General features: G+C 40.4%; 1 protein-coding gene across 3 annotated transcripts in view; it reads left to right on the top strand.

Moving 5' to 3' along the window:
* ST6GALNAC3 (ST6 N-acetylgalactosaminide alpha-2,6-sialyltransferase 3) overlaps nucleotides 1-25,900 on the top strand; it is a 220,837-nt gene that overhangs the window by 68,265 nt on the left and 126,672 nt on the right. The window lies entirely within an intron of this gene.

The following is a 25,900-nucleotide window of genomic DNA, read 5'->3' as shown; positions in this document are numbered from 1 at the left end:
TGGTTTAAATCCTGCCTTTGAGTTCCCTGGTAGCAGCCTGGTGGTGTCAAGTAGTGCTGATGCTGCAGGATGGAGCTCTTGAAGTCTTGTTGGTGGGTCTCTGTGTCAGGTTGAAGCCTGCATGCCTTCACATACTAGAAGACTGCCAAAAGGTTTCGTTTCAACTGGGTGTGCCAAAGATGTCTTGTGGTCTCATTGCTTGTTTACTGAGAAGAGCATTAAGAGCTCTGTGGCCGGGGGGCTGCTTGGAAGGAAGGGGCAGGAGATGTGGTATCCTTAGATGCTGGAAAACAAGGGAAGCTCTGCCATATGGTTTTAGTTTAAAAGCAGCATGTGTGCACAAATATGTGATTCTGGCTGTCCTGGGAAAGGTTTGTGGGGTGCTTGTTGTGATAAATTCCAGCACAGACAGTGGAGGCTGCTGGAACAGGGCATATGGTAGCTACAGCTTTGCTGCAGGAGAGCCTGTGGGAATTGGAGGGCATCGCTAACACCACTGGTGTTTCCTGTGAGGACAGGTTACTCCCAAAGGCAAATTATACCTGTGCATCTTTAAAGCATCTTAAATGGCTTTGAAATTTCTAATCCCAGTCTGCTTGCTGCGCTTCAGTCCCATGTCAGGTTCAGCAGTGCTCAAAGACCACAAATACGAGCTTTTGTGCGTAGTGGTGAACACTTATTAAAGTGTTAGCGTGATTCCTGTATCATGGGTCTGCAATCTAGTCCCAAGTCTATTTAAATCGCAAAACAGGAAAATGAAGTGACGTGGGGTAGGGCAGGGTCTGCAGGAGCTGAGATGGCCTTGTTAATCAACAGATCAGATGAATTGTCTTTGCTATGGGACTTGCTGGGGTAATCTGATTAATGCTATTAAGTCTGAGAAATTGGTTCAGATGCTTCTATTTAAAAAAAAAAAGAAAAAAAAAAACAAAACCCTGCCCCATCAACAGTGTGTTCCTGAGCATTTAATTTCCTTTCTTTCTTTTTCTCATCTTGGTCTCAGTTTGATGAGTCTGATATTGGTCCAAGAATACAGAATTTGTGCGTAGCAAGGAGGGATTGGTATCTGGCTGACACAGCTGCAGCTTTGAGGATGTCTGCTGGATTTGAATATGGCAAATGATGCTGCATGGCTGCATGCCTTTACATTTTATGTTTCGCTGCCCCATCATTATATACGTTATACCCTTTTGACTTCTTAGCTTTCATTAGCAAACAGAACAGGGTGCTAGGGTACGATTAGCCCACAGTGTGTGACACACAATTTGCTTTTTCATTAATTTTCAGAAGTGCAAGCAGAAATCATTGTCTTCATACTTTGCACTGGTGTTTGTATAGAGTATTGCTTCTGATTTTTAAGTCCAGAGAACTGGAAACCGTGAGAAAGTCCTATGGTCTGTCAACAAAAAAAATGACCTGAAAATTTCATTGGAGACGATGGAGAGGCTTTGTTTTAAAAATACCTGAATGGAAGTACGCGCCTTGCAGTTGCGCTGCAATGACCTTTCAAGGAATGCTGAGTCACTTGATAGAGATCCTCTTTACAGGCTGTGAAAATGACATGGCACTTCATCCTCCTCTTCCTTCACCATATTTTACTTTACAGAAGACAATTTATTGCTTCATTTATCCCCAAAGTAAAGATGTTCCCGAGCATTGTCCCCTGTACAAGTTGCCCACCGAGGAGCAAATAGCTGGAGCAGGTAATGCTTATCCCTGAAATCCCACCCTTCTTCCAAAGGTAAGATGCTTCAGCTGTGTTTCCTCTAACATAAATGCTGTGGCATTAAAAGAAACTCTGATGCTTGTAACTTGTCTTTCAGACAGCTGATGACAGCAAAAAAGGCCAAGTTTATTTAATGTGTCTCTTGACAAATAATAAATCAGTTTGAGCTCCCACCCAGAAATCAAGTAAAGCTCCTTCCTTCTGGAAGCAGGAATTCTCCATTCATAAGCGTGGAGGAGAAAATTTATGACTACAGTATTTCCCTTTTAATTTGAAAAGCACTGCAACAATATGAAGGGGGAGAGTGTGGCAGCGAGACAATATTCTGCTCCTTCTTCTTGCAGTCAATGGCAGCAACTTCACCCAGCTGTGTTTTCCACTCCCATAAAAATAAATACCTCATTGTTAAGTGGTTGCCCAAGTATCAGCATAGGCCAAGCATCTTCTTTCAGATCAGCTTTCTGTGTCAGCAGCACTTGCCTGGTCTTTTCTCATGTTGTGGCACCTGATGCAGTTAGCGATAGTGATGCAGGTGGCAAATAAGTGAAGTCCCTCTGGCTTCTTCTTACGGCCCTGAGTTCTTGGAAATGTTCACTCTGCTTCAGTGGACACTTGCAAACCTGGTGGCATACTGTTTTTTTTAAGGGATTAGGAGACCAGATGGATGACTCGCGCTAATATAAGCACTTTCACGTTTTTCCAAGTGAAGCCCACAGAAACTCTTATTTTTCCCTCTAAAATATCTTAAAGCAAGACTTGCATGATGTGCACATGTCACTGTTTCCCTGGGCAGGAGCTGAGACACAAGGAACTGCAAATAATGTTCGGTGTGCCTGTTAATGTGCTTAGGGATGCTGTTCAATGAGTGTAGTGATAATGTTATGAGATTCTGCAAGGAGCAGAATGAAAGTGTGACATGTGTGTCACCTTTCCTCCCTAACTGGAAGGCACCTAATGGCTTATGGACAATGCTGGGAGAAAGTAATGAATGTAAAAGCAGTGTCCTTGCTCTTAATCCAGTGAGTTTAGATGGAGGGCATGTTCTAGTAGCTGAGAAGCAGGACTGATGGCTATAAAAAAAGGTTCGGTCCTTAGATTAGTGATTGTAATCTTATACCAAACTGCTGAAGCAACGAAGACTCAAAAAGGGGTCCTTCTGCATGGCAATATCTAACAATAAACCAGCTCCACAACATGCAGAAATACGGTAACCTTAAACAAAAGCTGAGTATATACATTGTGAGAGAATAGGCAGGAAGAAAAGGAGGTCTTGACAGGAGAAAAATAAGTAAAAGAACAAAAATAAGACACAAGAGAATAAAACCAGAAAGCATGAAACAAAAGCAAAACCAAATCCACTAATAAGAGAATTGTCAGACAGAAAAAGAAAAAGAGAACAAACAGAGAGCAAGACAGAAGTAATGAGACAGGGGGGAAATCGGATTCAAAATGTAATCTGGTAATAAAAGAACTGTCAGACATAAAATGAGCCAATGTATGACAGAGAATAAAGAGCCAAGGAGACAGAGGAAGGCAATCTTTGAAGAATTAAACTAACCAGATGCGGCCTCCAAAGGTAATTTTGGAAAAAAAAAAGTTGATACTACTCCTGATTTCTAATGAAAAGCAAACTCTAAGAAGCACATTTCTTTTATGCTCTAAGGAAAAAGGTACCTTTTTATTTATTTATTTTTAGATAAGTACGCAAGAGAGATCAGTGGAGTTTGCATTAGTTTTACATGGCAGTGTTGTAGCTAAGGCAGCACTGAAAGCATGTAAACTACTGTAGTTAATGGATCTCGTAGTTTGAGCAATGACTCAGGCGTGCTCAAATTTCCACCTTAATCTGGATTACTTATCCAATCTGCTTGAGTTTTCCTCGTTTCAAAATAGTGGTTCATTTTGCTCATGCAGAATAAACTCATTGATTTCAAGGGAGCTAGTATTTGAAAAAAAAAATTTACTATTTTAATAGGTTAGCTCAAGAAACTCACAAGTGTACTTAAAATGCTCATTATGTTGGGATTCTCAAACGTCCTCATGTCTGAAGGGTATTTATTATACAATAAAAATTAAATACATGCATTGGCAGTGCAGTTTCTGGATATGTACTGCCTATTTCACAGCTCCTCCTTATTTACTAGCAGCAATTTTGTTGATACTTGTCTATGGAAACAAGTTTAATGCCCTGTAGGAACCCACCAAGTCTTTTGTTTCCTTACTGAGTTTTGGGTTAGATGGTAAATGGGTTCAGCTGAGATGGTGTCAGTATTTTCATTCTCAAATCTTACAATACTTTCTCTCCTTCCACTTAAAGAGATCTAAAGATATTTTCAGAAGGTACTTACATGTTTCAGTTGCTTCCTTTCCTTGTTCAAAATACAATTGTTTTTCTTCCTGTTTTAGGCAAACAGTGAATTTGCCTGGTTCATGCAGATTTATCAGTGGTATTTACCAGTAGTTTAGCCAAAAGGTCATTTGCTCGATGTATAGCATTCCACTTGCTCTTATTTGAGCTTGTTCCTTTTTCTTATCTGGATGGCTAAAGCTTCTCAAGTAGAAGAAAAAAATATTAACAAAGAATATTCCTATTTCCTCATGTAGAAGAATATAGGTATTTGCACCAAGTCTTACTATTTGTCAGGTGTGAATTTTGGAGGGAAATATCAGAAGCAGCAATTGAGAAACAAGTACAGGCCAGCTGAGCAGCCAGTCATGGGCTGAATACATGGTCGGGACCATTGCAGAAGGAAGTCAACATGCGTCTTTCTGCATGTTTCAGCAACCCTCGGAGGAAGCTCTTCAGAGCCCTAATGATGTTAAAAATGACTTCATTCATTCCATCTACCTTTGGCTTTGAAGATGATATAGAGGGATGTACTGCCTCGGTGGATATAACTTTTTATTTTTTTCTTCTTTTTCCTACCATTTTCTTTAGAAGAAACTAATGCATTTTCTGTGTATCTGGAAACAGAACGTTTACACTGGGATATGCTTGAAACAGTATTTGTAGCCACATGTACATAGCAATGTGAAAGTTAGTGGGAAGGTGACATTTGGAGAGCTCTTCTGAGAACACTCAGGGTGACAGTGGGGAATGAATAATGGAAGTGGTGCTTGCAGAGGGTTTTGTCTTGTGAGATTTGTCACATTCTTAGCTGTGTGGTGCACTCAAAGTACCGAGTTACCTCAAGGTACCTTACAGTTAGACACTTGTAGGTTAGTCTGCTTGGAGGTTTCAGGAAAAAAAAAATTAGAATGTTTGGCTGGTCAGCTGGAGAGAAAAATCCTGAAGTGCAGGTTGGAAATGTTTCTATTACATAAATTACTTGCATTTGGATTTTTTTTTCTTGGTCCTGCTTGCGTTTTACGGAATGCCTCTGGTCTATGATATAGTCTTCAGTTGAAGCCCACTTAACAGAGCTCTTGCAAACAAGCTTGAATGTAGGAAATTTGGTCTCCATACTAACGCTTTGGATCTCAGACAATTCCTCAGATGAAATGCACATCGTCTTTGGAGATGAGATTAATAATTTATATAACTGTATTGGAATTAAGCTACCTTCATGTGCTTAGAAGGGAACTGCATGCAGAATGATGCCTTAAGGATTAAACTTCTGACGATGGCAATAAATTTTGTAGAAAATTCAAATGTTGAATGTAAAAGGGACTTCAATCAGGCAGAGCCTTGCTGAGAGTTGTTTTCATACTGCTACATTCATGTTCCTTCCACTGTTGTTTCTAAAACTGGTGGCCCCCCTCTTGAGAATTTTATTGTGAGCCATATGTAGACTTTGGTGTAGTTTATAAACAAATACTCAACTTGAGGGCAAAATGGAAACACAGGAGGGTGGAACCCTGCTGGGGCCAAGTCCCAGGGTGAACTTCAGTGCATTTCACTGAGCGACTTCTACCCTGAGTTATCATGTAAATGGTAATACAATAGTGAAACTCCTGTTGGATTTGAAATCAATAGGGCAAGAGTGGAACTACATATTTGTTGCATTTATTTTTGTTTTAGAGAGGGAGCCCTTTTATTAGATTTTCATCCAGCAAACAACACAGCTGCTTTAGTAGGTAGTCCAGCTAGAATGTCCTGTAAAATGTTAAAAGGAAGATGCAAAGATAAGAATTCAAAAGCCAAATCCTCAAGCAGTGACAGAGTTGAAGTGAGCTGTGAAACCTTTAACTCTCTATTCTTTTGGGTTTGCTTTATAATGGAGCTGTTATAACCTCCCTCTACCAGTCAAGCTTTATTGTTAACAACAAGAACTGGACTCAAAGTCTGGAGCTTCTTCTGCAGAAATATGAAATAGAATTATTGTGTGCTCCTAATGAGTAACATGGGAAAAACTTGCACCGTGGGCGTCATTCCCACACTCACAAACACATGGACTTCAGTATCACATTTTCTGATTTTTTAATAAGAATATTTCTTAAGAACCCTTTTATATCTGCCGAGGTAGAACTGTTGGTTGGGATTTAGAAAACATTGTCACAAACTGTTATTGCATATGGAGTCTCAGGAGAGAGGAATTTAGAAGTCAGACGTCCCTTCCTTAGTGTCCAAGTCTGGTTATTGCCCTTCTTGGGGAATATGTTTCTTTTTCTCCCCACCAAGTGGACAAACCTGTGAGGAAGCCTTGTACTTCTGTGTAGGACTTAACCAGGTGAGCTAGCGATGTACCTAAGGCACTTGGTTTGGGTTGGGCTTGTTTGAAAAGGGAGGCAGGTGCAGGCATGGTAGCTAACTCATAGGAGACATGTTTTGTCTTAGAAACAAAAGCACTCGATCCTAGCAAGCGAAAACGTAATTAACCAAACTGCAATTTCTGGGTGGTGCCTGTTGCCTTCCCAGGCTGATGTGGCACAAGTTACACTGTGCAACCAGGACGTGCAGTCCCGCTGCCTGCTGGTGCTCTTCCCTCACAAAGGGCCCCAAGGCCCAGCGAAGACGCACCAGGTCTGCACTTGCAGAGGCTTGAGCAAGGGTCTGCCTGCTGCATGGAGGTGACAAAGCACTCCATACTTCACTCATTTCAAGCCATGCTGCTGTCAAAGTACGTTCTTTCCTTTAATCGATGCTCCATAGGAAGGAGGCCGTTCTCCCATGCCAGGGCCATGAGACACATGGGATCACTCAGATCCTTCAGAAATGTGTTTCTACAGTTGGTTGATCAACGTTTTTCTGTCGTTGAAATTTGCTGTAACTGAAACACCAGAAATGTTGGGAGCAGCCCCCTGCGTGCTGCTCATTTCGATAACATTGACACATCAGATTTGTTAAAGCACAAAGCCATTTGCCTCTGCGGATTCCTTTGCAAACAGTTATTAATGCTGTTTGGTTACTTTTGATATTACATTTAATAGGTTTCTTTCATGGCATGGGAATGCAACACTTGTAACCGTGTAACACAAAGCAAAAAAAAAAAAAAAAAACAACAGGAAGGAAAGGCTGAATGTGGAGACCTGACCTTTCCAAAACCTGGCTACAGGCCATAGCTGGCTGTGGCTGCTGTGGAAGGTTCAGTTTTGTCATTGCTACAGCTAGGAAAGGACCAGCAGCTTTCATCTGGTGAGAGAAAGACTTCTGTTTTGTCTGAAGGGTGATAATGGCAGAAAAGCTAATGTGCTTCACAGCGAAGCACTATTTGACTGAAATAAAAAATAGAATATTCTTTCTTACTGGTGGAGGCTGAGGAGACTGGGGGCTGCTGGAATTAAAAGTGTGTCTTCTGTGCAAGTGCTAAAGTGACAAGAGTAGAGTCACCTCTCACCTGTAAAAAATGGACAATTCAGAAACAGTGCTATGAAAAGTTAAAGGTGTCTAAAATACAACTGTGGGAAAGCAGAATGGAAATTAAAAGCCAGACATATGAAGGATTTTATATCCCCACTCCTGGGAACAAAGTCTTTTTAAGGATTTTAAAATCATAATGTGATTGATTCTTTATCCAAAGAACAATTTTTTTTAGATTTGGTTCATAAAATTGAAAGTGAGATTTGCATGGAGATAGTTGAGAAAAACTAGTTGTGTTAGTTTGAATAGGACTGTGCAGGAGTTGGTCGTTGCAGAAACCATTCTGAACTTGCCAAAATAGCGCATACCAAGGTTTTATTACAAGGAAAAATATGTAATTGAAATGTTGTCAGCTGCAATCTAAAGGATCAAGGCCAAAAAAGACACCTTGGTGGTTCAGTTAGTTCTGTATTTGAGCTGAAGCAGTGTTTGTTTTTCAAGACCTAAAGGATGATCCAGACTTCCAACACGGATGCTGTTCCATTCAGTGCAGGTGGGGTTACTGAATGACAGCTCTCGAAGAGTGCTGCAGCCTTTTAAACTGGTAATCATGTTGCTGATGAGACCATTCTGAGAGCCTTAAAGCTGTTGCAAAACAATGGGAATTATGCCATGGAGTTCAAGCAATGTAGCTCGCCGCAGTGAAATCGCTGCGCGGAGCACGGGCCGATCAATGAAGCCGTGGCCGTTCTCCCCAAGGGGGAGAGCTCTCCAGGGGCATGCTGCTGGGCACGGAACTAAATGCCAGTAAATGAAAGGGGCAAGAGATGAAATTAAAACAAGCTCTTCAGACAGGTCACTGAAAGCAGTGGCAAAGGAAGGCGGCTTGGAGACAGCCAGCCAGTTTTGTGCATACTCCGTGAAAGCAGCCGGCAGCAGTGCTTTAGGGGTTCTGTGTGGGGAGGGGACATGGGGGCAGCCTGGCGAGGCAGTGGGGGGACAAACCTCAGTGACAAACACTGGCAGGCAAACCCGCGCTCCCTAGTTTTGTGCCACCCAAGGGAAACTGTAATGGTCATAGGAACAAAGTTACTACAGCACTTGGGTTGTAAGGACAGAGTTATGCTTCTCGTTTACCTCAGTGAGATGTCAGGTTCCAGGTGTGCTGTTCCTCGAGTCAGTGGTCGGATGGTGATTTCTCCTGTTTACCTCATAGAAATGTGAACAGTCACTGGAAATAGAAGTTTGGCTTGATGCAACTAAAACCGCTTACCAAGAAGGCACTGCAGTCCCCTTTCAGTTAAGCAAAGGCAGCATCTTGGCTGTTCCTGGGCTGAACACTTCAGGCCAATATGTGAGCCCAGCTCAGGCCAGTATGTGAGCCCAGCTGAATCCTGCCTCTGTGTGGGCAGAGCCCTGCAGTGATATCCTGTGATGGAAGCTGGTACCTCACCTCATCAGCAAGAGCACTTCTACATGATGGAATGGCAAAAACGGAGGCTTCGATGAATTTCATTAACTTAAGTAGCAAGAATAGCTTCTGAGCTTTTAAAATAGGGAGAATAAATGCAACTGGAGGGGAGCTGAGAAACCGTAAGCCCTGTCAGCAAGATTTTGTGATAAACACAGCTGTCACCTCAGTGGCTTCATTACTGCATAAATGGGTTGATGTGTGGATGGCCTGGGGTGCCAAGTTTAACAAAACACATGCTGCCACTCTGCAGCAGGTGAGAGATGCCTCAGGTGAGAGGTTTCTTCCTGGACGTGGCACTGTGCTGTAGCTCGAATGCGTGGAGGAAGCAAGATCAGTGAAACACCTGTAGAAAAATAGGATTAATCTAAACTGACTGCAGGCACAGTTATCTCATCTTTCCTGAAGACTAGGTGTGTCTGAGATTTCAGCTATTTATGGTCTTGTAGAAAAAATAATGAATGTTCTTAAAGAATCTCCTGAAGCTACCAAGAATACTTGAAAGCATGCAGAAAAGCAATGACAAATAAGCTGGGGAGGGAGGAAGAGAAGGTCAAAAACTGGCTTTTGGAGGATAACTGTTACCTACCAGTGACCCTGACAGACAAATCCAAAAACGTGTTAAAGCTAGTTGTCTGCTGCTGTCCACCAACATTAGCCTATGCTGATATATACGTATATATTTCTCTCTTCTCAATGCTTATAGTTGAAGAAAGAATGAATTCTAATCATAGGTTTGGGAAGGTAAACCTGGAGTCTGGCTGTAGTGAAGAATGCTATTTCAACGCAAGGAATTGTTACCTTTATTTAAGGAGGCAAAATTCCTAGCTTTGAAATTATGTGTAATGCTTTGATTTTTGTAACTGTGGCTGTTAGGCGCAGTAGTAATTCAGATACTCATTGTACCTACAAAGGAAAACGTTGCAACCCACCAGCCAAAACGAATAAGCCCTCTGAAGCTAGAATGAAATTTTGTTCTGGCAAATCAGGATGGCCAGGCATTGCCTCTTAAGGTGGACATCACATGAGAAATTGTACAGGAGAGATGAGTAAGTACATTGATTCTCTCCTACAGTCCTTGATCTGTTGGTTAATACTTTTTAGTACTTTTTTTTTCCCAGTAAAGACTTTTGGCGGTGCACCAAATCTAGCATCAAGTCTGTTCTTTGGAAACACCTTATTGCAACTGAGAAAAATTTAGCCAATGCCAAAATTCTTGACCTTAAAATATGAATCCAGGAACTAAAACCTGAGAAAGATGACACAGTGCATCTTTTTACCTTGTTTTCAAAACACTTGCAATATTGACAAATCTTTTATCAGAAAATGGTTCTAAAGTAAATGGTTATTTCCTTAAAATAGGAAAAGAAAGCAAGGTACGTGAGGAGTTGGGACATGTAAAGGATAAAATTAGCTAGCCTCATAAAACATCTGCTACATTGGACACCAGAGGGACAGCCTTTTGGGATATCACTGGAATTTTAAAATATTTGCACAGAACTGAGTTTTTATCAAGACTTGCAGCTAGAGAGAGTGTAGAAGTACATGAATATATTTGCATTGTCTGAAGTAAGGCACCAAAGAAAGCAACTGTCATAAAAGCAGACAAACCTTGCCGTATGTTGGATATTATTGATGAAACAGGAAGGACTGCTTATTAGAGAGGTGAGAGTGAATTCTGCTGAAAGCAGAAGGCTTATTTTTTTTTCAGTTGGTAGAATATTATCCCTGAAGTCCAGGGTGGTACATATCTTGAAGGCCCTTTAGTTGACAGTGCTTCTTGTTAGATGTTAACAGACCCTACTGCGTACCCTTACAGTTCACAGTGCACCTGCAGATTTATGGTCTTCTCTGTGCTTGTCCTTTCTGTGATCAGTGTATCTTTTTAAAACAAAACCAAATAAGAACCAACCAAGCAAACAAAAAAACCACCAACTTTAAAAAGTTAAGGGATAGCTGCAGTTGAGTAGATTGGATGTTAAAAATGCTTTGTGATTTTTTTCAATTTATCAGTATTGTGAAATACATTTGATTTATTTTTAGACTTAGATGCCTCACCCCATGAATCCACTCTAAATGTAATTGAGTTCAGTTATTCTCGTTAGGCTGCGAGTAGCAGGACACAGTGACGCTGCATTACCAAGCCAGTGCAGTCTCATGCAAAGATGTTACCAGGTGATTGCTCGACTAGACCAGACCACAAGTTCTGAAGTCTTCCGGGCATCTCAGTTAAGTCTCTTGTACTTTGCTATTATTTATGCTTGTTTTTCCCCTCTTGCTTTCCCATTTTCCCATATTTTCACTTCATCACTGTCAAAATGTGACATTAGCCTACATGTGCACTCAGAATCACCAGGGCAGAAACAGTCAACATGCTGAGTGCAGAATACATCCAGCATTGCAGCAGAGACATGGCTGTTGGGATAATCTGAAACTGAGAGGTACAAGGAGAGAAAAACAACAACCAACAACCCCCGAAAAAGCCTCCTTTAGTGAATTTTATTGGAAATATTGACTGCTATGTGGGCTGAAAGCCTGATTCTGTGTTCTTTGGTGAGAAAATTACAGTGAGTTATCTCACCATCTGTGATACTCATGTGGACTCTTCAGAGGAATGGCACAGTTGTTATCAATCAAATTGCTTTATCAAACAGACCTCTGCACTATCAGAAGAGTATGTTCACAGGATGAAACAGAGAAAAATATATAATGTGTTACTCTCACCTTTTCCTTCTAACATGCTTGGGTCCTTGATTTGCTGCTGTCCAGGAAGGCAGGTTTGCTGAATTCATGTGTGTAAAACACTTGAATGCACGTTCTGTGTGATACCCTTGCAAAATGCTTTCACTCAACGATGCACTCCAGCAGTTGTACAAATCTGAAATGTAAGTCTGTAGGTTGTAATCCTTTAAGAGAACTTTCTCAATCTTCTGGGCTGAGCTATAATCAGACAGCGTTTTCAGAACGTACCAAACCAATCGGGAGCAGGCGATTTCCTACACGTTAAATGGGCTCTTTCAAGATGCTATTGTTAAAATCTTAAACTAAAATGTTAATTAGACAATATCAGGCTTCTGCATGTCTCTGTCTCTTTTCCTTTCTTTAAATTGAATTTAACAATGGAAATGTTTCTCAAGCCAGCTAGCCAAAGCCTGGGAAATGCAGAACAGTTTTCTCTAGTGAATCTTCTCTGTTTTTCTTCCGTTAATTAAATATTCAACATTGTAGCATCCTCATTTCTCACTTGTTTGAACTGGATCAGCTTCCATTCTCAGAACATTTCAATGCACCAATTCATTGTAATCACATTGCTGCCTTGAGGATGTATTTAAGCACATCCCTGGGAATGGAAACTCTGCAGTTCTATGCACATGCACTGTATATCTCCCAAATTCAGGATTTTTTTTTTTGTTCTCCTCCACCCAATTCTTGGATTTTAGTACAAGCTTGTGATGCACCCAAACTTCACATAATGTATTTTTCTCCTCATCTCCAGAGAGATACCAGAATTGCATGGTTGTCTAACAGTGTTTGCTTGTCTGTTTATCAATCTGTAACTTTTACGATTAATAAAAAAAAAAAAGTATCAGACTAATGAAAATCAGTGACTTACCAAAGCTCTAGTATATGCATCTTTCATTCAGTTCATGGGGATTTTAAATACTACTTAATTGTATCTTAATCTTGAACTGAATTCTTTTCACACAGATGAAAAATCAGGAATAGTTCAATTGACTCGACTTACAATGCACCCATTAGCTGGTGTGCACGAAGAGAAATCAGACTTAGCCAGTGCAGTGCGATTGTGGAGCTGTTTGTCTCACGTGATTTAACAAATATTTATATTTTTCCTCTTTGTTGCATTAGAGCATCATCAAGTAAATCTGAAGTACATGCATATAATTGCACATAGGGTTCTTCTAACTTCAGCTAGTCGTGTCTGCAGAGATACTGTGAGGATTTGAGCTTCTTTACAAGATCAGCAACATTTGAGTAAACAGCTTTTTCTCCATGAGTGGTGATCTAATGTGTCCTTCATCCTTCTTGTACAGTGTTGCTTACCTGCTCTCTTTTACTGTTCTCTCAGCATGCAGGATGGCAAATGATCTGTCAAGTCAGGAGCTATGTGCATACACTGGTCAGCCAGCAAAATGTCAAGCAAAATGCTGAATAGCTGAGTTGTGCCTATCTGACCTCAATTTTGGTTGTTGATCTGATCAGCTGCTGGTTTCTCTGCTGGGAATTTAGTTATCTCTGAGATAAGAAACTAGCTTAGCACTTTTTTGATTTCATTGAAATTTGCAAATGAATACTTAACTTACTAGAGGTAGAAAGGATAGATAGCAGAGAGATGAGTTACAGCCAAGTTATAAACAACCAAAAAAACCCCACGCCCCAAACCTCACGTTAGCATATTTTCAGCAGTGAGCTCTTGCATTTAAGGTGCTTGCTTCCTGTAGATCTCACTTTTCACGTAATAGTGAACTGGTTAATGCTTATATTCTTCCAATAAATGGAATTAAAATTGAGTAACATGCACTCTTTTTCTGGCAACAATTTGAGGAAAAAAAAACCTTTTTGGCTTGGCAGGATTCAATTCTTAGTTCCCTTAAAGTGTTTTTCTGGCCATGCTGCTCAATGTAGTTACAACCATGAATTCCTGCATGGCCCTGGATTTGTTATACAATTTACTAAAGCCAGCATGGAGCCAGAATTAGAGTATTGTAGCCTACTGCACTAAATAAGCCTCTAAGGGCTTTTGCTGTTACAGTGTACTTAAGTACTACAAAAAATTATTCAGTAGTCAGTAAGCTTGGATCCTGTCTTACTGTTCCTAAGACCTGAAAGCTGCCAAGACATGCTTATAAATGCTTGTGACAAACAGGTAGACTATGGACTTTCTTGTCCTCAAGTTTGTGTACAAATGAGGAAAAACAAATCTTGTAATTTGTCTTTATTTATGATTTGTGTTAAAATTGTGATGTCCAAGAATCAGTAAGGAAATAAAGAAGAATTGTTACTGTGTTTTATTGGAAATAATGCTTACACAACCATGCTGTTATCTGCCTGTTCATCTATACAGTCTTCCTCTTCTCCAAATAACTTCTGCATCACTTGATTGTCTCAGGGCTACTTACAGTCCCAAAAGTTTTGCGAGCATGAGGAGGAGTCGCACAGTAACATCCCAGCTAAAGGAAAGCCAGGCAACTCTGAGCTGTAACGCATGCACTGTTTGGGAGCAGCTGCCAGCTAATCAAGCCATATATAATTCCTCAATAACTATAGTGTACGCTGTCTCTGGCCTGGGGAGAGTGTCTTCGAGGATGTAGTTTCGTTATTTCCATTATTCATGGAACATCTTGTAATGCTAAATGATATACAAGCAGTAGGAGGAAGATGGAAAACTCATCCCTGGTTGATCATAAGCTGCAGAACCCTCCAGGGACTAATGAGAGTAATATTGCTTCGTGCTACAATCTGGGCCCAATGGCAAATGGAAGTCCACAGCTAGATGCAGATGGGAAATCATCCATCTGCGCTCCGGCTGCCTTTGATCTGACACGATGATTAAGTGATTGCAAAGGGCGAGCGGTGTATGTGTGCCCACATGTGCACATGCATATATGGATATCCTGGCTCTGGTACTTGTTTCTCTAATTTACAATCCACATGGAAATTGAGAGGATGTCTTACTTCCATTAGTAATGTTATCAGTGCTGTTATTTTCTGAGGCAGTGCGCGGTTTGTAGCGGTACGGCATCTTTCCCATGAGATTCTTCTGTTTAAATACCCTCCTTTTGTTAGAAGTAAGACACTTGAAGTTTCATTTCTCTTTCACTCCTGCCTCCTTCAGATGTTAAAGAATAAGGCATCCTATTAATTTTGCTTGTAGGAATTCATTCTGCTCTCATAGGACCATAAGTGCGTTTGAAACTGTGTGTGCGTTGGGCGGGCAGTGCTCCTTTGTTCTCTTTGTCACTGTGTGCCAAACTGCTCTAATACCGGCAAATGAAACATTACGTCTATAGTATTTTTATCACAGTCTGAAAGACCAGCCAGGAAACCAATGCATCAGGAGCAAACAAGATCAGAATGAGGGCCCTTTGCTTGATGGTATCGATGTGCTGCTATCCAATGCCTCGTAGGTGTGGTTCCCAGCTCTCCCACCACTCCTGCTTCTGCTGAAAGGGGTCTTAGGGAACAAATCTATATGGCCAGCTCGGGATGATCAAAGCACGAAAAGAAAAAAAAAAAAAAAAAAAAAAAATGAAGGCATGAGTTTAAAATAAAAGGATGGAAAGGAGAGGTGTGGGTAATGAGTTTCTTCACCTCATCTACAACCCCCTGATTTCAAATTTCTTTATAACTGAACAGTCCAAGTGAGCCATCAGTGGTGTGTCGCTTTTACTGGAGCAAGTCTCTAGTATGTTGGGTATGTTCTTCTGAGACATCCTGCTCTTTTGACAAATTTAGCATTGGATTTCTGGAGGTGGCCGCTTACTGCACCTGCAGAGCTCTGCCTGTATGCAGGCTCCTGGGGTTGCTGTGGGTGTTGCTGCTGGAGTCTGGGCAGAGATTGATCTTCTGCACACTCAGGTATTTCTTCTCAAAAAGAAACTGTGCAGCAAATAAAAAGTGTTTTCAGATGCTTCTGTCTCTTTTCGTGGCTTGTTCTCCATTCATCTCTTGGTACCTCATTCTTAATGGCTTCGCTAATAAAAAAAGAAAATCAATTTCACTTCACTAGATTTCCCAGAGAGATAGCAGGAGCACGGGTGGTGTTTTTGGTGGAGTTTATGCCTGAAGCTTTGTTATAAAAGAGCTCCAGGTCTTACTGAATGTCAAACCAAACACTCCTGCCTCAGGATTGAGGGTTTTACTGCAAGACCCTTCTTCCACTGACCCACTGGGGTGCACATTTAGTTTGAAATCTGCTGAATTTAGCATCTGATAAGTAGACTGTCAGAAAAATGCAGTATTTGCCCCAAGCAAAAATATTCTTGCTTAATGCCATCAAGCTTAGTGCTTTCATAGAATTATAGCCAAAGCAATTGTGTTTATCACGTTCTGTTCTCAATATGTTCTACTACACAGAGGTTAAAACTAACTGGGGATTCAAGGGATGGGAAGAAGGTTCTTTCTGCCTTCCTTCCAACCTTTCCACATTTAGTCCAAGTATTCTAAATACATGTTTCTTAAGCCTGATCTTTATTGGAGTCTTGGGATATGTGGTTCTAAGGTTTTCAGGTCACTTCTGTCCTCTCTTTAGCTTCTGAAACAGAACGTTTTGGTAGTCTCTCAGTATAGCATAAAGACGTTTCATGGATAAGTGCTCCATCCATCACAACTGAAGACATTTGGCTATTTATTAGACAGATAGTGCAATGTGACATACAGCTCATCAGAAAACACAGTAACTAATTTCCGCTGAAAATTTACATGTGAATGCAAGATTTTGGTCTTGATTACTTCCCATTCATTGTTCAGCAGATGTTACTGCTGCTGCGAAGATCTCACAATTAAATTTTAAATGTAGGACATAGGAATCAGATATGTGTTTGGGACAAGATCTAATCCAGAATCTGTACAAATTGACTTCATGTGATGGAAAGGTGAGGAAAAATTGCAAACCTATACTTACATATTTTATCCGTCTTCCTTATGGCATGTATTTACTGCCAGATACTGTGTAGGGTTAAATACTTGCCTGAGGCCATACAGTTTGGCAACAGACTAGGTCCAAATGAAATGACTTGTAAGGCATGTTTATTACATAGGGATCTGTTACTTGAGTGGCACAGTCCTTTTCACCTTGAAGATACAAAATTCAGAGATTTTTACTTATATCCACTTTTAATTTGTGGTCATGTCGAGCAATAATACAGACTATACGTAACAATAGCAGTACACGTAGTTTTCTTCTCCTCCTCCTTCCTGCAGCTCTCCAGGACGTTGGAGTTTGTCAGATGATGTATTCTTAGAATTTAAGTCTAGTGACTGGAAGTTCAAGGCTCGCATCTGCTCAGAATAATATTCCTGGACTACTGCCTATTAATTATTCTCTCACAATAGCTTTGCAAGCAAGTATCATGGGTCAGGATGATTTACGCTTCCTTGAAATTAATCTAATTAACAGATAATTTTACTATTGTACTTTCTAAAAAGATGATAAAGTTCAACAATAATGGACTCTACCATGGATTTTTCTATCTATTAATATCGTTATAGATCAAATTTGGTGATCAAATTAAATCATAGATGGGAATTAAAAAGCTTTGATGAAATGGTAATTTTTTAAAAATCTCATTCCAGTACTGTTGTAATTGTGCTGCATAGTTGGGGAGAATAAAACGAATCAAACCTAATTTATTCATTACCAGATAATTGCATAATTAAAAAAATCAAATTTTGCTTTTAGTGATATGCTTGCCTTACCTGGTTTGAATCTTGGATAGCGTAACTGGCAAGTTTTGAACTTGTTTGCATTTTGATCAGGCTGTTTTTGTACCATATTCAGCTATTATTGCAACATTTCTTTCCCTCTCATACATTTTTAATGGGTTTTTAGTCCAGCTTAGTGACCTTGTTGTTTCTTAACAAGAGCTTTGTTTGCACTCGATGTGGTTAAAACAAAAGCAAATCATTTACCCCTATACGACAGGGGCAATGCTTCGCCCTAGTCAGCAGCCAAAGCTGCTGGGGGATGCTTTTTGTGCTGGTGGCAAAGGGTGTCTTTTAGGTTCTTTATTTCTTGTGTGGTGCAGAAGAGTTTCTCTAACTGAGCTTGTGTGCCAGGACTGGCTATTTAATTGCTGTTGCTTTTTTTTTTTTTGTGTGTGTATTGTTGATTTGTCAAAATCTTTTCAATTCTTCTTTCTCTAAGGTCTTTGTGCAGGAAAATAGCGTGTTAATTTATCTCTTTATAAATATCTTGTGGGTAATCTATTCTGTGGCCAGGGAAGACAGAGAAAACTTTGAGATTTTTAACTGATAGAGGGCTTTCATATAGATTTCAGTAGTCTTTGGATCACCAAAGACTGAGACATTGGGTGTGAGAGAGGAAGCTCCATTACTTCTCTATTTCTTTGAGCATTTAATAACAATAACAGAGCAAAGTGGAAGATGGGCAGCACGTGCCTTTCTGTACTTATTGTCATTTAAACTGATTTTATCATCCCGAGTTTTATTATGTCACAAAATCTCTTTCCCTTTCACTAAAGGGACATGTCAGCTGCTGTCTCTTTGAGGTGGCAGTCTGAGGCTTTTAGGAGATGACAGCTCTGGTGCTCAATGGAAAAAAAAAAAGAAAAGAAGGAAGAAGGATGGAATAAAATGTATGTAATCCTAATATACTTCATCCTCTAATGCATTGTACACTTTTATCCTTCAGTGGACAACATATGACATTCAGTGGTACAATCTTTGTCAAAATTCAAGAGGCTAAATTGTTTAGCATGAAAAGTGCACTTTGTTTAAAAAGAAAGTGAATATCTTTATATAACATGATGCATCTGTGGTAGATTTTCCCTTATGGTACTGCCTGTGTACACCGTGTTTCCCTGAGATATTTCCTAAGTAATGTGAGTTAAGGCTGGCCATTGTAAACTGTCTTTGAACTAGTGTTTAAAGACTAAGAAATGGATTGAGACGCTGTTTTCAAGACCCATTTCTGTAACTTATCTGCCACTTAGTTTTTTTTCAGAAACCTGACCCCAAACCCAACAGCTGCTGTTATTCTGGCTGCTGCAGCCTCTTCTGTCCTGCCTGGCATTACCGAGACCTGATCTGCTCTGAAAATCTTTTCATGAGAGCTTTCTAGAGGTCATTTGGTTCCTACAGTTATACCAAGGGTAAAGTTGCAGAAGACTCCAGGGATGCTGTACAGTGTTGGCAGAAATGCCATCGGACCGATTCTGAATATGCTGACCAATCACAAGGTGATCTGGAATCCGAATGAAATGGGATTATGAAGTATGTTAGCTCAGGGAAGTTGTCTGGCTGTACACAGTGGTGAGGTCCCATTTGAAAGACCAAGTGCAAGACCTGTAGTCAAGGAAGATGACTTGAAAGCAGAACATGGGCTAAGAAAGTAGGGTATCAGGAGACTGCAGGACCTGCGTTATGGAAAACGCAAGTGTGGTTCTGTTAGCTTGCTGAAACTAGCTGAGGGGAGATGTGTCAAAGGTGTTTTTTCAGAAAGGATAAGACTAGTTAGATACATTAAATGCTGTTTAGAAAACTGCTTCTAGCCTAGTGGCCTTTCACTTAGGTTAATATTTTCTAGGTAAATATGTTGTAAGAAGGGGGTGTCCCCAGTAGTGCCCCAGAGCTCACTCCTAGGAAGCCTTTCCCAACAGCATTATACACTTCCAGGCTTAAACAAAGGCTAAACATATTAACGGGGGTGAAGTACAGAAGTCCCTGAGCATTGTAGCCACCACAATAATGGTGTCATAACAGAAAAATAAAAGCCACACCTTCAGTAAAAAAGGGCACACGTACCGGTCTGCAGAGGGAATGAAACTGTTTCCAAAAAGAGAGATGAGATTAATCCTTCTTTTCATCATGTTAAATATGGGAGGAGAGATGATGCCCTGAGGGGGAATTTAGGATGGAATTAGTCAGAAGGACAGAGGGATATACGCAAATGGAGAGTAGTTAGGGAAAACAGGAGAAGAGTCTTGAAAGGAATTATGGAAAAAGAAGCTGGCAGGAAGGCTTTAGAGTTAAACAGGAAGCTGGGGCAAAGCTGTGGAAAAACTGTGGGTTTAAAGAGTTAAAGATGTAAATTCCATAAAATAAATGAAAGAGGAATATTCGAAAACAGTAGTGTTGGATAGCAAGAAGTCACTGACGCAGAGGCTCTCTCTAGTGCAGCAAAATGGGGAGCGCTCTGTGAATTTCATAAGATTAGGGAGTCTGAGAATGGTCAGAGGGAACGATATTACATGTTGTGGCACTTAGTGAGGTAATAACTTTCAGGCAAGAGAAATGGAGTAAGAGCAGCTGAAACTTGACTTGTGGCATTTGTGGTGAGTGCTGAATGACACAACTGAATGCACAACTGAATGCTGAACGCACAACTGAAAATACCAGGATTTTGTGTCTTGGAACATTAACATCTGAAGTTGTGTCTTAGAGTCAAAAAAGTTGCTGGAGTCCCAGCAGACCTAGGGTTTGAACTGATTAAATCTATTTTCTAGTACTGTGGGGTTGGTTATGTGTACAAAAGCAGGGAAATCACAAAGAAATATTTTGTTTGTTCCCATACTGTTTTTGATTTTGTAAAACAAAGTATATAAAAAAAAATCTAATGAAAAAGGAAGTGCATCATTAATTTTGGCATCGAAAGCCAAATGAGAAATGATCAGCTGATTAGTGATGTGCATTTTGTTCCTTAACTTCTCCAGTAGTGTGTGAATGTCACATTATGTAACATTTGCCATGAATAAATCTGGAAGTGAAATAAGTTAAGATGGATCTTTGTATTCCTCCCCTGACTAGTGGACAACTTGTCCCATTAATCTGTATAGCAGTCTTAAATTAAGCAAACAGCATTATTTGTGGAGATTTATGGCTGAAAGACTTAGAGGCTCGCTGAGGAAATCTTGGGCTACTTTTTTCTGAGCATTGTGGGATAATTGTCACGACGTACAGTGATTGGAGCAGATCGTAAAATACTCCCATAACTTGTAACGACCGTACGAAGTGCTACAAACCCAAACATTCTGACCAAGGACACAAATGCAGCAGAAGGTGTTTGGGCACACGTGGCCACTGGGCTCTGTCCTGTCCTGATTAATTCTGCTGTCGGTAGTCACTGTTTTAAGCAGCACTGGGGTAAAGCTGGAGGTACAAACTGATTGGTGTTACCTAAAATAAAAACATCGTACCCTGGTGGGTGTCAGGGCACTTTTGCAGACTGAAGCTAAGGAACAGAGCAGAGGTGACTTGCCCCAGGTCAGGCCGTGGAACCAGAGCCACCTGAGTCCGTCCCACATTAGAGGCGCCTCCTTTTTGTCTTGAGCCCATCTCATCTGCTAGAGAGCAGCCCACAGATTGAATGGGGCACTGTTGCCACTGTCATTTTCATTTACAAGCATACAAAAATAAAGCTCAGTTTGAATGATTTTTTTATTGCTTTTGTTTGTTTCTTGCATGCAAATAAGGAAAATGTGTGTGAAGGGAGCTGAAGAGTTTGGGATCATGTCGGACACCCCCTCCACATTTCATGAGCTAGAGGATGAAAAATCGTTAGGCGCATGTTTGTGTCACATTTCCATCAAAATGGACAGCGTGTGTCAGCAAAATGTTCAGGATCACCTCTGGTATGCTGGCTAGATGTGGTTTCTTTTAGGAAAGCCATGAATGGGATGTGTTTGCCTTTTCACATCTAGCACTCCTGGTTTTTAATATAGCTTTGTGTCCAAATGTATTTCTTATCTAAGCTTTATTAGACAGAGATTGATATTCTTCTGTAAGAATTTTCCATAGGGTTTTCCTTGTGGATGTGCTAGTTCAAAGTTGCATTTTCATATGAAATACATAAGGCTTTTCAAAGCAAAAGCAAAAGCACCAAAAGCCTGGATCCGTTCAACGACACTTGCAGATTAAAATAAAAGGGTAATATATATCCATTGTATCAAAATGCTAACTCAGTGAATTTCTTATCTGCTTTAAAAATGTAAATCTTAGATTTGATTAGATTATCTCTGGAGTAATCTATACCAAATAAATCTGTCTTCCTTTCATGTGATTTGTCAGTGTTTATAATAGGTCTGTACACACAGCTTTCACCATTATTTTCTAGGCAATAAATGCAGCCATGCAGAAAAGCCACCCATAAATGTCAGAAAACAGAGAGATTTTGTTGCATTCCAAGGGCTTTGAAGGTCAAGTTCAATTCAGTTAGCTCACCCAGCATGAGAGGAGTAAGATATGATGATGGAATGTGTGTTTGGGTAGGATATATATGTTACTGTCCCTGTTCTATTCTATCAGGATAACAGATCAGAGAGAGATTAAACTTTACTGCTTGGAGGAATCTCTTTTGGAAAACTATCAATTTTTATGATTTCCTCTAGCTCCTATTGAGATGCTCTGCAAAAATAACGAATCCAAAGAATTTATAGCTTTTAGCACAATGGAGATTGGCTCCTGATTGTGGCTTTTGGGTGCTATTCCACTGCGAGTATACCATTAAACTGGGTGTATTCACAAAATATGTCTCAGATTGTGAAATTGTGTTTTTCTTCTTTCTGATGAAAACAATTCACACAAATTATTTTCTGAACTCCTAGAAGGGAGAGGTCAACACAGAAGGCAAAGATTGTCTGCTGTGGATTTGTCGCTGGGTTTCAGAACAGCCAAGGAGCCTGCTCTGCAGTGTCCCACCAGGTCTTGTCGTGAGCTTAGTGCTGCCTTCTTTTTTTCTTTTTAAAACGGAGTGAAGACACGATCAATAAGACTCATAATTAAGTTGAGGCCACTACCTTGATCTGTGCTTTTATTGAGTTTCAGTGCCCTGATGTAAGCAGCTCCCTAGTCAGCTCAGGAATGTGTCATCAACTTCTGAGCGGTACCAGAGCAGCCCTTCGGGTCTCTAACTATAAAGCTGCATATTCCTTGCTATTTGAAGAGTCTCTCTTGTGGCAGCTTCTGATATCCTCTTGCTCATGCTTTCCAAGACTGAATAATGAACAGACCCCTACATGGAGAAGGAATGCAATTGTACCCAACGGGCAAGAAATTTTCTTTAAGTTCGTGCTGATTTGGAGCATTTTCCTGTGACTGTATCAGGAGAAACGAGCTAAACGAGGTCAGACCATGCCAGTACTTAAAAGGAAAATCTCTGCCAAAAATGTATAGGCCATTTGCCCATCTGGGTTAGTGCAGACACAGCATCGCTCCATGCAGCCCCTCCTACAAATGAATTTAAAATGGAGGCCTCCCTTCAATTTTTCACTTGGATCACAAACTTGTTGGGTCTGCCCGTGCATGCATGGTGTTTAACTCAGTTGATCTGCATCTTACATGGAAAGGTTTGTGCTGTACTGCTGTGATAATAGTACTAATCGGCATTGCAGCAAGGTACAGTGGCCGTCTGAGGGTGCCTAACAGAAGACTAAACTGAAAAATGACCACCTGCTACTGTTTTCCCTCCTATGCTTTTGAATACCAGGTGCGCTGTGGCAGAGAGAGCATTCAGAGCAAGTTTCCAAAAGTATCAACCTCGGTGTAGGATGAAGCTGATGTGAAGGGCCAGAGAAAGAGTCCTGCCAAGCAACAGGCTGGGCAAGATCTCTTTTGTCTTGCAGTGTTAGCTGGCCTTTAGAGGGTAACTGAGGCATGAGGCCAAGTTTTGTTAGCTTCAAGTCCAGCATGGCAGCCGGGGATCTTTACATAGGATAATTAAATGGAGGAAGTTTCGGCTTGTCCAGATGGTGGTAGGCAATTACATTTCGCTTGTGTGAATTTCTGGTTATGCAATTTTTGCTCTGTAGCACAAACTTTCCCCTGCAGGTAGAAGTGAGCTGCAGGCAAGTGAAGGTTTCCAGCGAAAAGCATTTTCCTCACAGATGTGCAGCCTGAGAATATGGATTTGTTACAACATTTTATTTACTCTAATTTCTTCTGCCTCTGGGCTTCTGTCATATGTTTAATTTTATTTGTTCGTTTTTTTTTTCTTAGCTAGAATTTAGTACTTCCAGAGGTTCCATCATGGTAGCGTGTGCTAAGCATATATGTACGTGATTAACGTCTGCTCCTCCTGCTGTGTACCAAAGGCACTGAGTGTTTTATTGCTAGGAACAGAAATTGAATTTATCTTACTTTGATTTCATAAGCTATCACATTCTCTTTCCTGTAATTTTTTGAAACAAGAAATTGAGTATTTCTGATATTTCATATAAAATAATAAAGAAATGCAATAGGCTTTTAATAAGTATATCTTTTTCTATATAAAGAGATCTACATATCAGAGGTCTGCTGTTGTTTTTTTGCTAAGAATCTTTTCCCGATGCATCCGTAGGGCTTTTTGTAGTTGCCTTTCTTCTAGTTTATATAGTTTTGAGTCTATCTCTGGTTGAAAGAACCAACTTTCTGCAAGGTGTTATTCATGAAAATGTTGGCAGCTACAGGGTGTCTGGCAGGATGCTTGTGACACCACTCAATACTGGGTTCACTCTGAAGATGTTGCCTATCATGAATCTTCATCTATTTCTACAGAGGGGAGAGAGAGGTCACCTCGGTGAGGTATACCTGGCAGGGGGAGAGTTAATACTCAGACATGGGTGGTTTTTCTTTGAACTTTTTCTCAGCAGGTGAAAAATAGCTACAATCAGGTGGTACTTCAATAAGTAGTAGCAACCAACTGCCAGGTTGAAAGATCACAAATTCTTATACCAGCAGTTCTATTATAGGGAAACGCACATCAGCCTGCGTGTGTCTGAGAGCTTGCCAAGCTATTGATAAGAAGAGCTGGGCAATAATCCAGTTTATTTATTTTACAAAAAAAAAAAAAAAAGCAAAACCAAAACAACCACCATTTGAGAGTGTACTGTAGATGCTTCTTTTTCTTTTCTCTCTTTAATACTACTCTATCATGCAGAGACTACATCAGTATTTGTATGTTATGCACCTACAGCTGCTGATGAAGTTCACCCTAGTTGTGAAGGACATTGATGAATCAGTAACAGCAGTATTAGATTAAATATTCTTAACAGATCTTAAAGAATGAAAAATCAACAACCTTATTTAAAGTGTGCTGCTCTGCCATGGGTGTTTTAATGGACTAGATCTTTTAAGCTACTGGACAGCTTTCAGTTTTAATATAAAATGAAGTAGCAGGCTGGCACAAGACATCCTTTGCTCCAAAGTTCAGGTTGCCTTGCCAGTACAGTGACTTTCTGCTTGTGAAAGTATGAGCTGTGCTAAGGATGCGTTTTTGCCTTGTTGGGAGCAGGAGCTGTTGGCATTGGGTATCCTAGGCCAGAATTGGGCTATGGAGGGAAGCACAAATCCACCTTCAGGTAAGCAAGAAAAGAGTGGGAGAAACAATGGTCAAAGGATAAGAAGTCAAAACACTGGAAAGCCTGAAATCACTTGGAGGGGTAAGAAGGTCTTCAGACAAAGAGAACTCCTCCTTGTCCAGCTTTCAGTTAAGGGGGCAGGGGAATAGTGATACTGATCAACACCTGGAATCTGGCAATGCTTTGCAATACCAACAATCCTCCCGTATGTAAGCACAGAAAGCTTTTAGTATAGACTGCTGCTGCTACATCAATTGTTTGGGCAATAATTTGTCTGCTGATTCCTGTTTTTCTTTATTTAGTAGCTCAAGTCAAATGTGTTTTTACAGTGACATGGAAGCTCTCATTTGTCTTACCTCAGTAAGCCTGAGCACTATGTGCAGATTTTTGGCTTTTAATGAATGAGATGTTTGAATATGTTTTATTTTGCTGTGGAAAACACTGTTGAGCTGTTATAAATCTAGCTACATCACCATTCATTCATCTGTGACTGAATTGAAAATATCACTGTGAAAACTGAATTATGTAACAAGTTCTCAACAACTGACAACAACAAAAGATGGATGGTGAGCTGTGTTCTTGAAAGCTTTTCAGCAGCATTAGCTATATAAAAGGCCAGAGCCCCCCTATAGGGGAGGCATGTGGAAAGTAACGGGTCTTCTGTTCATGCCTGCTCAAACATCATAAGCCATGAACACAGTCCTAATTCAGGGTATGTGCTTAGAAGAAACACTTTCCAGGCCATGCATACGAGCTGTATGTTTCTTCCATCGTACCTTTTCTATCTAGTTTTATGTACACAGCATTTGTTGTTTCTGTAACACTGATCTTCATTTCTGCTCTTATGCCTCTGCTTCCTAGCTGCTTACATTCCGGTTTCAGCAAAGGTGCCCTTTTCCAGAAAATATTAAAATTTTGCTTTAATCTTAATT

The sequence above is a fragment of the Cygnus olor genome, chromosome 8 (genome assembly GCF_009769625.2).
Source record: "Cygnus olor isolate bCygOlo1 chromosome 8, bCygOlo1.pri.v2, whole genome shotgun sequence".
Lineage (NCBI taxonomy): Eukaryota > Metazoa > Chordata > Aves > Anseriformes > Anatidae > Cygnus > Cygnus olor.
Note: the sequence above shows the minus strand (reverse complement) of the source record. Positions and strands in the feature narration are given on the sequence as shown.